General features: G+C 39.7%; 1 long non-coding RNA gene across 2 annotated transcripts in view; it reads right to left on the reverse strand.

Annotated features, from left to right (window-relative positions):
* LOC137665976 (uncharacterized) overlaps nt 1-15,354 on the reverse strand; it is a 38,606-nt gene extending 23,252 nt beyond the window's left edge. The window contains exons 1-3 of one of the 2 annotated variants that reach the window (XR_011048573.1): nt 15,280-15,354; nt 14,034-14,125; nt 13,355-13,430 (exon numbers count right to left, since the gene is read on the reverse strand). This is a non-coding gene — a long non-coding RNA (uncharacterized lncRNA). Of the gene's footprint in view, nt 1-13,354; nt 13,431-14,033; nt 14,126-15,279 lie in introns of those variants that run through there. The other variant, XR_011048572.1, reaches the window with a different exon arrangement.
* Between the last annotated feature and the right edge of the window lie 221 nt (nt 15,355-15,575).

The raw sequence follows: 15,575 nt of genomic DNA on the forward strand, positions 1-15,575 counted from the left end.
GGGCTTCCTTTATTTGCTCCAGCTGTAAAGGAAGGAAACATTATTTCTTCTACAGGGAGCCCATATTGATGTCTCTAATGAACACCCTCTAAGCCATCTGGGAGGATCCCAGGGATGCTGGAAACAGAAATGCAGAAGGCCTGGAGTAGGTTGTAATGGTTGCTATTGTAGCAGGTCTAAGCACAGATAGTGGCATCAGGTTCCTGTAGCCTCACATCAGACTGATCCTGAACACAGACGTCTTTATGAAGGCAATATGACTTATTTTCACACCAGTTCTCAGTCCCTAATCTAATCTCTCCTCTCTAAGAAGGGTGTTTCCATTTGAAGTCTTCTGACAGGTCACAAGGTAGCAAGGGCACATGTTCATTTTAACATTGAAATTCTACTATAAACCTGATGCATTGATGAGAGCTATCACTGAGTGAGAGCATCCCAGGTACTGTGGGTAGCAGCACGCACATCTACCTCCATTCCAACTGTACGTTGTTTACAACAAATAATCTTACTACAATTGGAGAGGAGTGGCAATAACATCTACATAACAAGACTGGACGTATCAAATATTTACTTTAAAATCATTCTAAAAATGCATTAAAGGTGAGATGCACAAAAAGGTGAGAAAATCTGAATAAGACATCCTAAAAAGACTTCAATAACTACTGAAAAAAAAGAGTGCTCTAAGGGAAATAGGGTTAAAATTTGAAAATGTACATTCTTTCCCTGTGTTTTCAGGTTGTTTTAAAATCAAATTTAAAAAAAAATCTTCCTGATCACTTTGGATAGTTTAAACGAAAACATCATGGGCATCCAAAACTCATGGATATCACCAGTTGAAGACTGGATTCATTTTCTGGTGTTTTCCTTGGAACTACAATGAATTTGAAAATTAAATGCTCAACAGCATTGTTCAGGAAGAGAAAGGTCTGTGGGACTTAAATCCTAATGCATTAGACGCTCAATAAAGAGTTGTAACTGAGATGACCACTTGACCACAGAACTTTGGCTCACTCAACGGATACTGGAAAAGGTATTACAGAACTTGCAGACTCTTGCAAAAATTCTATTTTGGAAGGCAAATACCTCAGCCTTACACAAGTTTAGAAAAATAACTAGGCCCATACAAAAGGATGTTTACTGTATTATATTTCCCTTTTAAACGTGAGCCTTGTTTCTTTTATTAAAATAACAGTATGTATGTGCTTTATCTAGGTTAAGTTATCATTTCATCAACAAACAAGTACTGTACATCCCACCCGCCCAACTTTGGAAATATCCCAAGTAAAAGAAAATAACAACAGTAAAGGAACATCTCGGCTTTATTATTTGATTTTTCTGAAGTGCACCATTTATGCAACTCACATGGTTTGCCCATAACCATCTTGGGAGCAGTCAGGGTGGCTACAAGAATCACAGAATCCATCTCACGCTTGCCTTCACCCACTTGGCTGTCTCACAGGCAATCCAAGGCTTTACAAACCAAGCATACTCATGAAGTCTAATAAGCTCAAAAGGGCATACTCCAGCCATTTCTGAAGCTGCTATTCTGGTTTACTTTCAGCACAGCAGGTAAGTCAGGTTTTGATTGTATCTAGCACAGAAATATATATATTATGTGTGATATGAAGCTGTTGTTCATGAAGAAGTAGAGGATGGCCATCCACACAGTACTTAGTCATTCATATCACTAAGCTTTCTTTATTGAGAAAGGTGTCACAAGTCAAGAGCACAGGAGAGTACAGTGCCACTTCAGCTAAAGCAAAAAGATAATGCAAAACCTGAAGTAAAGCTCTAATCTAAAATGCATGAGTTGGTCTCTAAGGACTATTATGTACATCCTATTGTACACTATACCAACTGGAATTTTCTTCATTCAGAAGGCTCTTGCTTAGCCACATGATTATAGCTCTACATGGTATTAATAGGGGAGGATCACACTTAAGTCAGAGGAACTCCACTGAGGCAATGGAGTTACACCAGTTGAATTGTTGTGTGAAAGAGACATTGACAACAGGGTCAAGTCTTGTGTTTAAATCAGTCCACCACAGAAAACCTTGTGCATAATACCCAAGGGTATAACACCTTAAAAATACATTGTGAAAAGCGAAAAAATGCCATGCTTTATTTTGTAGTTACCAAAACCTCCTTTTTCTCCTTTGCCATGTGCAAGTCATGGCTAGAAGGGCCTCCTTGTTCAGGCCAAGAAGGCTGACATGAGGAAAGGGAGGTGCCTGATCCCTAAACATGAGATCCCATTAATACTACTGATAGACTATTCTTTAAAAAGATCCATCTGTTTCTTATTTGGCATATTCAGAATAGTAGCTTGTTACATTTTTACAAGAATCTGTGTGATCCAAGAAAAGCAAAACCTCATGTAACAAAAGAAAAAGAGAGAATACTTATTAAAGAAACCCATCCATACTGTACAACTTAAACATCCATCTCCAAAATGGCTTCAGCCTCTTCCATTTGCAGCTGTCAAATTTCTTTGCTTCAGGGGGAAGGGGGTAGAAGGCTACTTGTTTCCCCCCAGTTTTCCAAAATATGCATAAAAGTAACATCTCCTAAGTTCAGAATAAATCTTCTCTTCTTGCGGGCCAGTATGAAATGCTGCCCTTCATAGCTGTATTACAAACAACAGGTTCCTTCAGTCAAACCCTTAAGCTGCCCTTGCAAGTATTTAAGCTGAAGGCAGGAGCTGAGGTATGAGGAAGTCAGGTCAAGACCAATCTGTGATAGTAGGTATCTTAGTTTAGACAACAACAGTTGCAAATATTATTCTGAGCTGAGTGTGGAAGTATAGAAGATGCGCTGCCAAAGGTGGGAAAGAAAAAAAAATGTCCCAACATAAAGACTGTGTCTTTCTTCAAGTACTAAGCATATGATTTCCTAACAACAGAAAAGGCTTGGATTCAGTTTGTAGTATATATATACCCTTGCTCAAATGCCTGAAATAGTCAGGAGCATCCTTTCTTAGTGAATTCAGCCAATATAAAGTTATTCAGAATCAGTGTTTCGGTTTTATCCTAACAAAGAATTAAACCTAACGATTCACACTATATATCATCACTGCCTCTCCTTCTGCATGGTACTTAAATCAATATTACAAAATGTTATATGCCTTCCTGATTTATAAAGTCATTTAATTGTATTCTCAATTTTGAGGATGCATATTATATATTGACAACATCCATGCATAAGTATTTACATACTATTTCATATACTATTTAAGTAATGCAACAACAGGATGAGGTTGCAACAACCATACCTACTTCTGAACCAACAGACAGTGAGAATGCAAGGCATGAATATGATCAGAGTAAAAATTTAGTACTATGACTAGGCTCCTGAGAGGTCATTTGATTTTCAGAGACAATATTACTTTCAACAAGGTTTCTAGGTACTATAATGCCTACCATTCATTTTATGCAGCTGTAGGTTCAGGACACTGCCACAAGTCAGCTGTAAGCAGGCAAAGTAGATAATGCAGTTAAATGCTGTTACCATTAACCTCCAAATAATTTCCTTTTTTTTAATTGTCGTATAACTGTACACAAGAAGCAATATTATTCTTTTTATAGAGAAGTACTTATCCCATAGTCATGAAGAAAGATACTAAAACTGATGTCAGATAGAAGCTGCTGAAATTTTCCTGAGTCTGCAGATGCTCCAAACTCACAATCAGCAAAATCAATCAAATGATCATCAGGATTCAGAAACAAGAATTTCCATTGAAACAAATTATCTTAGCAGCAGAACCACAAGCTGATGTGCTTCCTTTTCAGTTTCAAAATTAAAAAGCAGTTAGTCACTTTCACGGCGCTCAAGAGGTGCACAAAAACCAAATCCTCTCTACTTCAACTGCAAACTGCTTGTGTCCGACAGAAAGCAGCATGCAGTCCTGTCCCCCATCACAAGCCTCCACTCCAAGCACAAAGGGCAGCACCACAAGCCCCCGTTGCTCCATACTCCGCTGCCAAACTATCTCCATTGATCTTCTACAATGCACTGGTGCTCTGTCAGTCCAAAAACAACACTGGTGTTATGCTACAAATTCAGGATTTGAAACAATACGAAATGAACTGGATAGCAAAAGAGTGCTATTGATTAGCACAGACAGCAAGGGACAAAACTCGATGCTCTGTTACGTGAAGGCTAATTCATGAGTAGGGCATTTAATTTTGGTAATACATTTGGCTAATGGGATATTCCACTAGCTGCTCTTTGTGCATTGCCAGTTTGCAGTATGGGTGGAAGGAGGTCTTAGCACAGAAAATAGAAAAGAACTCTGGTTTCCTAGGCTGCAAGGATAATGAGATGCATCTTCCAAAACTACTACTTGGAAAAAGATGCATCATGAAGCACCATCCCTCTCTGGAACCACAGAGAAGTGCTGATGCTTTACAGAGGCCACTGCTAATTTCTCTGGCTCAGAACACTGCTCCTGATAATATGCAGGATATACAGACACCCTGAAATGGAGAAAATGTATTTCCCTTCAGCTGTCTAGAAATGAAGACATCTTGATCCCAGAGACAGTGTTAATTGGTCTCCAGATGGGCCTCAGACTATTTGTTACAATTTCAAAATTTTGCCTTAAAAAAAAAAAAGAAAAGAAAGAGTAAAGAGAGACCTGAGAATGCATATGTATCTTAAAGTGTATCCTTAACGCCATTTGAGCTTCAGAATGGGTTATGCTGGAACTTACTGTGACTGAATAGCACACTGGAAGCCCCATTGAAGCCAGGCATCCCCACACAAGGCCTTCACCACTTCTGATGGAAAACTTGTGATATAAGCTGTTACGTAAAGATAATATCTACATTAGGAAATCTCATCTCTTTCTAAACTAAGCCTGAAACAAAAGATTAGAGCTATTTTCAAGTCTGAAGAGCTGTAAACCTGTACTTAATTTCAGAAAGCTGATGATTGAAAACTTCACTTTTCGTCCAGATGCGTTTTTGTCATACAGCATGTCAGAGTACTTCAAGGGAAGACACTACAACAAATGTAAGATAAAAGGCAGTTTCCAATACCTGCTTTCATCGGAAGCATGGTTAATTCCTGAGAAGGAAGGATAGCACCTCTGCCATGAGGAGCCCTTTTCTTCTGGAGGTCAACGCTGCCTCACAAGAATATATTGTTAGAAAAGGCTGCGTCTGCTGTATCTGGACACAAGGGCAGTACTTCTACGCACTGTGGGTAGCAAGAGCTGACCACAAACTCTATATCAGAGTGCCATGCGTGACGGCGGCTCCCTGGAGCAGGGGTGCTGGTAGCAGTGGAGGGCTCTCCAGGGGTCCATCAGGGCAGGGCCTCACCAGCCAGGGCCTGTCCCACTGCCCCAGGCAGGAGTGAGCAGCTGCGGGGCACTGGGGCAGCTCCAGCCCCCAGCATCGGGCACCTCCCTGGGGACAGAGAGAGGCTGAAGCCAGGCTGGGCTGTGGGCCTGCGAGTGGGCCTAGTTCATCGGGTCTCATGGTCAGGCAGGGCAGGGCCATGGGGAGATGGAGACCGGCCCTGCAGTGGCGTTTCTGGGGCAGGGGCTGATGGCCCCGGGGGCTGACATGGGGTCTTGGGCTGTGGGCAAGGTGAGGGAGTCCCGGGGGCCAGGCAGGGACATTGCAGCCTATTGATGCTCTCAGGGCCCTGATACTCTAAAGCTGTCCTCATTAACAATGCCTATGGAAGTACAGCTGAGTAAATTATGGAATTTTATGAATAAAACACATTTTAAAAATTGCCGAACAGCACGATTACGAGACATTAAAGCTATTAAAAATGCCAGTACTTTGTCCACATATAAGGTAACATACATTTACTAAATGGTAGACATTATAGAGTAATGCTCGGTTGGAGGAAAGAAGGGAAGAGCCTGCGGAGTGCCAGGCCTTTTAGTTTTCAGAAAGGAAGAAACCCCTTCTCACTTATTTGATAACTTTCTTATTCAATCCCTATGAACCAGCCCCTCTTTTTTCAGAGCTCTGAACACCTCAACTTGGATTTCTCTTCTTACATGGGAGAGAAACATGAGGACTTTCACTGGAACAATTCAGCAGTATTTGTGCAGACCCTACCCAGCCCTTGGTGCTTCCATTCCACCACTGGCGCCTCCTCCACCTCCAGAGCAGGTGCGTCCTCTGGCTGCCTTAGTTTCTTCCTAGCAGAACAGATGGTCTATTCAGTCAAATCATTAAAGGAATTTATTTCTGGGGTAATGCAAAATATATACAAATATTGCCATCAAAAGTGAAAAAAAAATCCAGTGTTCGTTTCCAGGTATAAGAGACATCCAGACTTCTTAAAGCAGGGTTTATTAATAATCCTTGACTGACGGTATCAAATTTTGTCCTATCAACACAGCCTTGGTCATTAGTTACAGGAAAATAATCCTTCTCAACAAATGTAATGGAAAAAACCACTCTGTGTTAATAAAATTAATTTCTAGCATACATGTAACTCATATCTTCTTGTTTACAAATTGTGAGCCAATAATTGACATGAAATGTATGTGAAATGTAGAAACACAAAACACATAACTATTGCAATCTCAAAGACTTGTAGAGGAAGAAGAATCCAAATTAAGACCCTCACAACACTCTCGCTGTTGTCTTATTGCACCAGTGGATAAAGATAGTTGCCCAAAACCTATGTCTCACTTTAATGCATCAGTAAGGTAACTAAGGCAATCATACCTTAGACTTCTGGAAAATATTGGAGCCTGGGTTTAGTGTTGGGAGTGAGAACAGGGCTTTCATAGAGAAAAGGAGAGATGGTCACAACTGACAATTCATCAAAACTGAAATTATTCCCAGAAGAGCTTCCTGTCCTCCAAAAAAATGGAAAAACAGGTTTTGAAATTCTAGAAATGTGCCATTTCAACATTTTTAAAACAAAAAGTCTTGTTTTTGTGGTTAAAAGCATCTTCTCCTGTTGAAACTTAATTTAGTTTATACTAAAAGGTTAAAAAAGAAAAAAAAAAAGGTCAGCATTAAAATGAAATATGTTTGTTTGTTTCTTTCTTTCTTAAGTCACTCATATATTCACTAAGCCCCATGCCAGGCCTAAAATTTCAAAACCAACAGAATCCTTGTGTGACAAGAAAACTGTTTTCTGTATATCCACACAACAAAGGGAACATTAGCAGTTCAAGCTCTTCCCAGTTTCCTTGCAGGGTGGCTCAAAAATTACTTTTGAGAACCACCTTGATGAATGGAAACATAGTCTAGACCTCCAACCTTTCAAATGTTTAGCAACTTTAAAGACTGGACATGGCACTTAGTGCCATGGTCTAGTTGACAGGGTGGTGTCAGGGCAACGGTTGGACTCGATGATCCCAGAGGTCTCTTCCAACCTGGTTGATTCTGTGATTCTGTGAACTTCTTATTCCTCTCCTTTTTTTTAAATTTTTATTATTATACTTTTTAGAAGAAGCTACAGGGATAGTCTTTAGGGGACTAAGACTGAGGAGTTTCTTCAACCAAATCAACCCAAATGAATTAATGATTAATGAAATCAAAGTATTAAACATACACACCTATATTTTAGTATGGCCTTTGCATAGCAAATACATTAGTCACTGTAGATGCCGAAACTGTTATGACAAACTGGGTTGGTTTTTTTTAAAAGGACAATATATTTGAAAAGCTTAAGAGCAGTCAGAGGCCACTTCTCTTTTTCAGCATCCAGCTTTTCCAATCATCTTTTCTCAAGAGCACAAAACACAATAGCAAGAGAAAGCTGAACTTATTTGAATCAGCACAAGTTATAAATTTATAGAACGTAAGACCAGAAAACACTGCTTGACAAAGCAATCTGAATACCTGCATATGACAAGCTTATCAAATTTCCTCTGGGCTCTCTTATATTGTGCTCCCTTCACTGTATCTGAGTGACACACTGTGTTTGGCTAAAGCATGTCTTGCAGACAGCTCTCCAGCTGAGGGGCAGTTGAGATATTTATTTAGGCACAACGTACATATATAGAAGAGGTGAGCCACGAAGACAGTTTTAGACACCCACAGAAACAAGGGTAACTAGCCATTGACTACAACCTAAAACTACAACCTAAAAACTAAAAATCGGCCTCTGGAATTATGCATATCCATTCTGGACATGAAATCGTCAGCTTTCCCTGAAATAGTTGAAAAGCTATACCATGATGGTTTTTGAGATCTTCTAGTGTTAGCTAGGACATCCCAACTATGCTGTCCTAGCTATGCTGCCAAACCCACCTCTGTGGGTGGAAGACATACTGGCACAGGAGTAATTTTGTCTTGATTAATGAGACTGTTTAACCGTACTGAATGAATACCTTTTGTGACCCTTGTGGTGATAGCTGATAAAGGTATATGCTATATGTATACTCAAAGCCCTTTGTAACATAGGCTACAGGTTTTTTATCAGAGAAACAGTTCAATGGAGTTACAAAGATGATGATGTTTGAGAGCCTTCGTGAAATGGCAAGGTCTTTCTTCCAAGCATGTAGTCACTTAATTCCTTCTTTCTTTATAGCAAGAAAAATACACCTCAACATTGAAAAACTATTTCTCTTCATGTCCTGCTGTTCAGTCAGGTACAGCTTTCCCAAACTTCCAACTATCCTGCTAGATTTAAGTTTTTGCTGTGCCTGATGCCCCAAAACACTGGAAATTTGAGGAAAAAATGGTTTAGCTGTTCTCTACTGTAGGACTACTATGGGGAAAAAGAAATAATCTTGTTTTAATGTTCTCTTTTAAGCAGCGTGCCAGATCACCCTACACGGAGGAGAAAATTAAAGTTCAGCTTAGAAATGGTCTACAATAATGAGAAGCATCTTAGAATTTCCTTCAGGGATTGTCTTTGATTTCACTGAGTGAATCTAGCTTACTTATTTCAGATTTTCATAACTGAAATACATCACGTAGGAAAGCAGCAGCATGCATGCTTACTGGTTTATGCACTCTTTCATGAACTGAAGTACATTGAGCTCTTTGGGGGAGAGAAAGGGTCTCTAGTCCTCAAAAAGGGATTTCCAATATTGTAAAATTATGCTAGTAATATGACTTGTAGTGACAGAAACATGTAGAAACTGTACTACAGTCTGTAATTTTTTAAAATACTTTGGAATAAGCCACCCCAAATCAGGAGATGGATTCACATTGCTGCTACAGTCATCATTACCTCTAAGGAGTTCTCTGTAACAATATTTGTGAAATTATAGACCTATAGCTCTTCAGGCTAGAAAGGGCCACATAGAAAATCACATGTTCCCTTCTCTTTAGTGCAACCATATAATTTCACCCAGCTGTGTCTCCACTGTTTGCTAAAGCATACCATCCACTCTCAGTTTGAAGATTTCAAGAAATGGTAAGCTCACTGTTCCTCTTAATAATTTGTTCCAGTGGCTGATAATGATTGTTAGTCACTGAGGAGTATAACACTAATCTAGGTGGCAAGCAAAAAATACTGGGAATAGCTCCACCTGTTTAAACAATGGTATTTGAGATAACTAATATCCTTCTCACCAGGTCTGTTCATCATAAAAGCAACAGGGCTTTAAGAATTAATTTTTTTTTTTACACAGCCACTACTTCTGTGAACTTTTCACATTTGTTTCTCATCATTTGGGTTTCTAGAAGCTTATAAAATTTGGAGGCAAATCCACATTCTGGTTTCCATCTCCATAGGCCACAATGCTTTCAAACAATGACGGATACTTTCTTCTGTAGCTTTCTGTGATTTCCATGCAGCCTTTTTTCATGATAGAATGGAAGCCTTCTTCTCACAATGAAATTATTCCCATATGGACTCATTGCTGAAAATTCATGAGAACTCCTGCACATGCACAAAAAAGGAATAAGAAATGTGAATATTCTTTGGGATGCCACAAAACACATTTCCAGATAAAATAGTAATTTGCATTTTTGCAGACCTTTCCATGTTCAAAGTATTGGACATACATTCATCATCAGAAAAGATTAGTGAAATTAAATGTCATAAATGTTACTTTACTAAGGTTCTGCTTCACCATCACTGGCAGATTTAGCTGCCATGGTTCGAGGGGTGATAAAACTATGATATATGACTGACAGACTTAGCCTCTGTAGTGCACCCAACTTTGACAAGTACATCACCAGCAGAATTCTTGGAAATTTCACTCCCTGGAAGAGGGTTAGTATATGGAAAGTGTGTCGCGCAAATGCTGACTGCTACCATATATTAAGACCAGGTGGTCTTAATGGGTGGGCTACAACCCTCTTATCTGCTCTCCCTCTGTAAATCTGTACTTACTTTGAAGCTTTACCCTTACAAGTTCTAAGTCCTTTATTAGAAGTTAAGGCTCAGCAGCACAGAGGATTAGCCTTTATTGTCTCACTCATGGACAGGCCTGTCTGAAGGCCCTTTTTTTCTGTAAGAGATGCTTATTGATGGCAGAAGTCCTGTGGAGGGTAATTCCCAGAATACATCCATACATGGCAACGGACCACAGTGCAGAGACTCCTGAGCAAACCTGACAGCTGAGATAGTCCCACAGCATACTGCAGACTATGCAGAGAAGCTGTTAAGGTCCCAAAAGCAGCTCAGCCATGTTTTTTATAGCCCTACACCCAATCAAGTCAGCCCTAGCTCTAGCTCAGAGTCACCTTGATACAGCTCTACCAGTTCAGTGCCCATCTCACCATGACTGGAGCGCCTCCATAACAGTGACACAGGGCCGGGAACTGCCCATTGCAGTGAATTGTTATAGCAGTCAGCGCTTGAGAAATGAATGCACAATAATGCCGAAAAGAAAGCAAGAAAGTACTTTAAAGTTTTACGTTTATCATCTGTTACACTGACAGAGGGAAGCCTAAGTTTGACTGATTTGATCAAACTAAGCAATTCAAGCATCTTCCACCTAATTTTAGGCCAAAGAAAATTGCAGCAATGCAGAAGCAGCTGATAAATCAAAAGCAGAAAAATAGGAATTAAAGCTCAGTTCAGGCCTTTCATCTTTATTGCCCTTCTTTATGTGCATATGGTAGGTGTTCAACACTTTCCAACTCCTTATGATATTCCCTTGTGCTTCAGGAGCTGTAGGGCTGTAGTTGTCTATAAAAAGGCAACCTAACAACTTCCTGTGACTGAGAGTTGAATGTGTTATTTGTTACCAGCTGGTTCATGGATAGATTTAGCCCAAGTCTTGGCTTTAAGTGGTCAGACTTACTTTAAACCACTTGCTCATGGGGTGAATTCATGTATAGAGAGAATTCTGGTGCAATATTTTATTTCTGACTTATGGCATATGGCTCTTTTTTTTTTTCCTAAACCAATATTAAAACCAGAACTTATAACACGCCAAATGTAGACTGCATTTTTTGGAAAGCTGATACCAAACGTAACAGTAAATGAACCCTTCTGAAAGGTTAAAGTTGCTTTTATATAAAACATTTTCTACCAGGAAATGGAAGTGGAATGTTGAACTAAGCATTTAACTTGAAAAAACTGTGCACAGACTCCAATGGTTGCATTATCCTTTAAAATAAAAAAAAGGAAAAGGTTTTTATGAGCATACATAGCTCTAGTTTCATAAAAAGTGTATTATGGTGACAAGGTAAAATGAATCCCAGTGGTTTGGATGCTTCTTTTAACCTTCCAACAGCTCCCTCCCTATGCATTAATGATTCTAGGGTGAGGTTTTGCAGTATGGCTGAATTCATAGAAACATTTAGGTTGGAAAAGACCTTTAAGATCATCAAGTCCAACTGTAAACCTAACACTGCCAAGTCCACCACTGAACCATGTCCCTAAGCACCACATCTACATGTCTTTTAAATACCTCCAGGGATGGTGACTTAACCACATCCCTGGGCAGCCTGTTCCAACGCTTGATAACCCTTTCGGTGAAGAAATTTTTCTAATATCCAATCTAAACCTCCCCTGGTGCAACTTGAGGCCATTTCCTCTCGTCCTAAATGTTCAGCTCCTATCCAGGACAGAGTTCAGCTCTATGCAAAGGATGTAAAAGAAAGCTGTTGAGGATAAGATCTGCAAAGAAGATTACCTGGCAGAGCTGATTGCGAGAAGCAACACAACACTGCCAAGAGACCATTGAGCACTAGCTAAAAGAGTGCACTGCTGGGGTCTCATCTTCCCCATGAACACAGCTGACTTCACTGTCCCAGGGATACTCGTTGCAGAGGGCCAGCAAGCAGTGTCCTTGATTGGGAGTTAAGGCCATTTCTGCTTTAGTCCCAACTCTACTGTGCCACCACAAACAAGTTGCATCAGACCCTCAGTTACCCCACCTATAAAATGAGGACAGTGACATTCACTTTACTGGGTCAAGTATTTGAAGGTACATCCCATGACAGAGCCTTCTCTTTACAGTACTTCTATTACACATTTTTTTTCCTTCAACTACTGTAGACAGTTGCTGTGTGCAGGAGTTGCTCATCTAACAGTCCTGCTCCCTCCACTTCTCCCTTCATTCTTCCTTCACTGGCATGCAGGCCCATTCCTTCCCTTCCACTTTCTCTGATTTTCATGTGGCTCCTTGGTGAACCCCACCGGATTACTAAACGAAGAGAAAAGTATTCATGTTTTTATTTTGCTGAGTTGGTTATCTACCAGCTAGAAAGGTGAACCAGCTCTAAGGGTGATACAGAAATCACAGCTGGTGCAGAAGCAATGGCTGAGAACAGCACTCCTAGATTTTCTTGGGAGACCTCAAACCCTTAAAGCACCCATTCTGAATAAAGTGATTGCCTCTTACAAATACACTTACCACTTGAGACTGTGGACCTGTTGCACTAGCTTCTACAAAAGAGTAATGAAAGAAAGTAATCTTACCAAACAGATTTACCACTTACAGAGACAACAAAGATAAACGGCAAACAGATGTACCATAAGTTGGTTGCCCATTCTCAGGAGTAGACACTCCTGCATGAGGGCAGAGACCCATACATCTTTATATTAAGTGACCAAAGAGTGTCTCTTTACTGGACACAATCTTCTGCCTCAAGGGGAAAAAAAAAAAAGAAAAACAACCAACCAACTTTATATAGTTTTCTTGACTCTTGATTTTGATTCCTTCATCATTCGGGGGTGCGGGAAGCTGTTCAAATGAGCTTGGCACATTGAGCTACTGCTGATTTGCAAGATTCCAGTGTCCTCAAGTGTGACACAGCATTATTATTCAGTGTCCTGTATTTAAAATCAGAAGTGATTTAATCTGGTTCTCTGCCACCCTACTTGCTGACGTGTTGACACCATGTAAATAATGTCTAGCTGTGTGACCACACTAGTTTCATGCCACATGCTGAGAGAAACAGACAACACCTGCTATTATTATTAGCCACATCTTAGATACCTTGGAAATCTGCGAAATGGACATCAAAATTAATTTAAACGTGTTGTCGTCTCCAGCTCCAAACTCCTTCACTAGGACTCAAAGGGAACCTATGCTGTGATTAAAAACAGAGATTACTGATTTACAACTCACATCCTTTAAAAGTCACCCTTCTAAGACTGCTGCTAAATAATTGAGTTTATTAACTGACACAAGAACTTCAACCAGCAAGATTTTTCTCTGTACAGCATTGACTGAAAAGGCCACCATTTTAGAAGAAAGCTCATAGAGCAACAAAAAACCCAGTTCTAGACTGCAAAATACTAACTACCTAATTAATATCAGACACTGCTTCCTGCTAACATTAGCCAGTCTACTTCTAACTCTTCTGATTATGTCAAAATGTAAACCCACCAATGTTGTCAGGGCATGCTCATTAAACCAAAGTGAAATTGTGGTTTTCACTGAGGAACATTGTAAAGCAAAGACAGCACATCTGATATGTCACCTATTTCTTACATGACCATCTTTTATCATCTAAATGTCATACAAGCTCAGCCATATTGAGAGCAGACAGAAATGTATAGTGCTTTTCACAGGGCATTTAACAAAGTTGAAAGTTACTAGTTGTATCAATGGTCCCCAACTATTGCTACATACACCCTCCTTTCCAATCTTGTGACTGCCAAGCAGAGAAAGTGGCTGATTAGATTTTTACCTTTCCATCGTGTACAACAGTAGAAAAGTTGTTTGTCGTCTTCATTTCAATGAGCCTATGCTGTCAGAGCAGGACTATGGTACACATTCTTCCTGTGAAGACACACAGGAGTAACTTAAGTCAGGAGATACAACAAAATACAACAAACGATGAAAAATAAAAATGAAGTTTTTATAGTTTAGAAGTTGGGATGGCTGTGTTGTGCTGGAGAACTCACCTCAGTCCTCACTCTGTGGCCAGGGGGAATCGCACCTGTGTACATATGCAGTTCCCTACTGACTTTAGATTCGTAAAGTCTAAAGTAAAAGAATATCTGGCTCCAAACCACTGAACTGTGCAACTAAATCATAATTTCTCAGAGAAAAACAGATATACAGCTCAAAATGCCTTGCCCAAATAAATTCCATTAGAAACTTTGGAAACTAGCAAACATAAAAAAGACAGGGAGTGTTCTTTTTTTTTTTTCCAGCTCCTATGAGACAGTCAGAGCACACAAATTTAGTTTATTTCTGCTTAAGGATGAATACATTGGACAATATTCTGTACTTGTCCACATTGTTCAAAAGGATCAGCACTTTGAGTGTCCCAGACCGAGACCAATTCTGTTTTCTCCATTAAGAAGACCAGGAATCTTGTGGTCTCTTTTCAAAGGAATGTCTTTGTCCAGAATCTTGCCTCAGAGATTTATTTGCACTATGTTATTTAGAACAGAAAAGAACACTGGAATGACTTCCTAATTTCTTTAGTAAATCTGTTCTCAATCTACTTTATTCCAAGCATTTTTATAGACAGTTTCTTACATTATGTTCTACTCTGAAGCTCTGTAATTACACACACACACTGGTCAAACTTTCTCTTGACTGAAACAGACTTGTAGTTAACTCCAGTCAGTTGAAAGGAAAAGTTTGGGGAAAAGAGTAGGTTGGTTGAGAAGATATCTTACTGCTCAAGAAGTGATTTCTGTTCTGACAGTTGCTATGGGTAATGTAGATGCCCCTTACACAGAAGTGAGAAAGCCTGTCTTGTGGAGGCTTTCTACAGTTTTTGTTTCGCCTGGGGTTTGGATTTCACAAGGCTAACTAGATTGCCCTTGTCTAGGAAACCCTGGGGGAAAAGCCAGACTGTGTCTCTGTGCAAGATGGAAACAGTGAAAACTGGAAAAGGGTAGTGGCTGAAAACCAGGGAATAAAACCCACTGAAATAGACAAGCAGGTAAATATAAAAAGTTAACAAGAAGTTAGCTCACCACTGGCAAAAACATGAGTATTTTGAGAGGAACGTGAAATATATTTGGATATTTTTTTCTGAAGTTCACTCAAAGCTTCTTTCAGCAAGGTTTTTCTCTCTCCCTCCTCAATGGAAGTCTTGTGAGAATACTATTAGCTTCAGAAAATTCTTTAAATTCTTCTTCCTAGATATACACCTATATATGCAAGAATAAATTAATTATTCCAAACAAGTCCAGTGCTAGACAAGTAGCAAGTAAAAATAGCACAACTTGCACATTCTTACTAAGAGCTAGCTCAGCAGTCAGCAGCACTG

Source organism: Nyctibius grandis, chromosome 1 (genome assembly GCF_013368605.1).
Source record: "Nyctibius grandis isolate bNycGra1 chromosome 1, bNycGra1.pri, whole genome shotgun sequence".
NCBI lineage: Eukaryota > Metazoa > Chordata > Aves > Nyctibiiformes > Nyctibiidae > Nyctibius > Nyctibius grandis.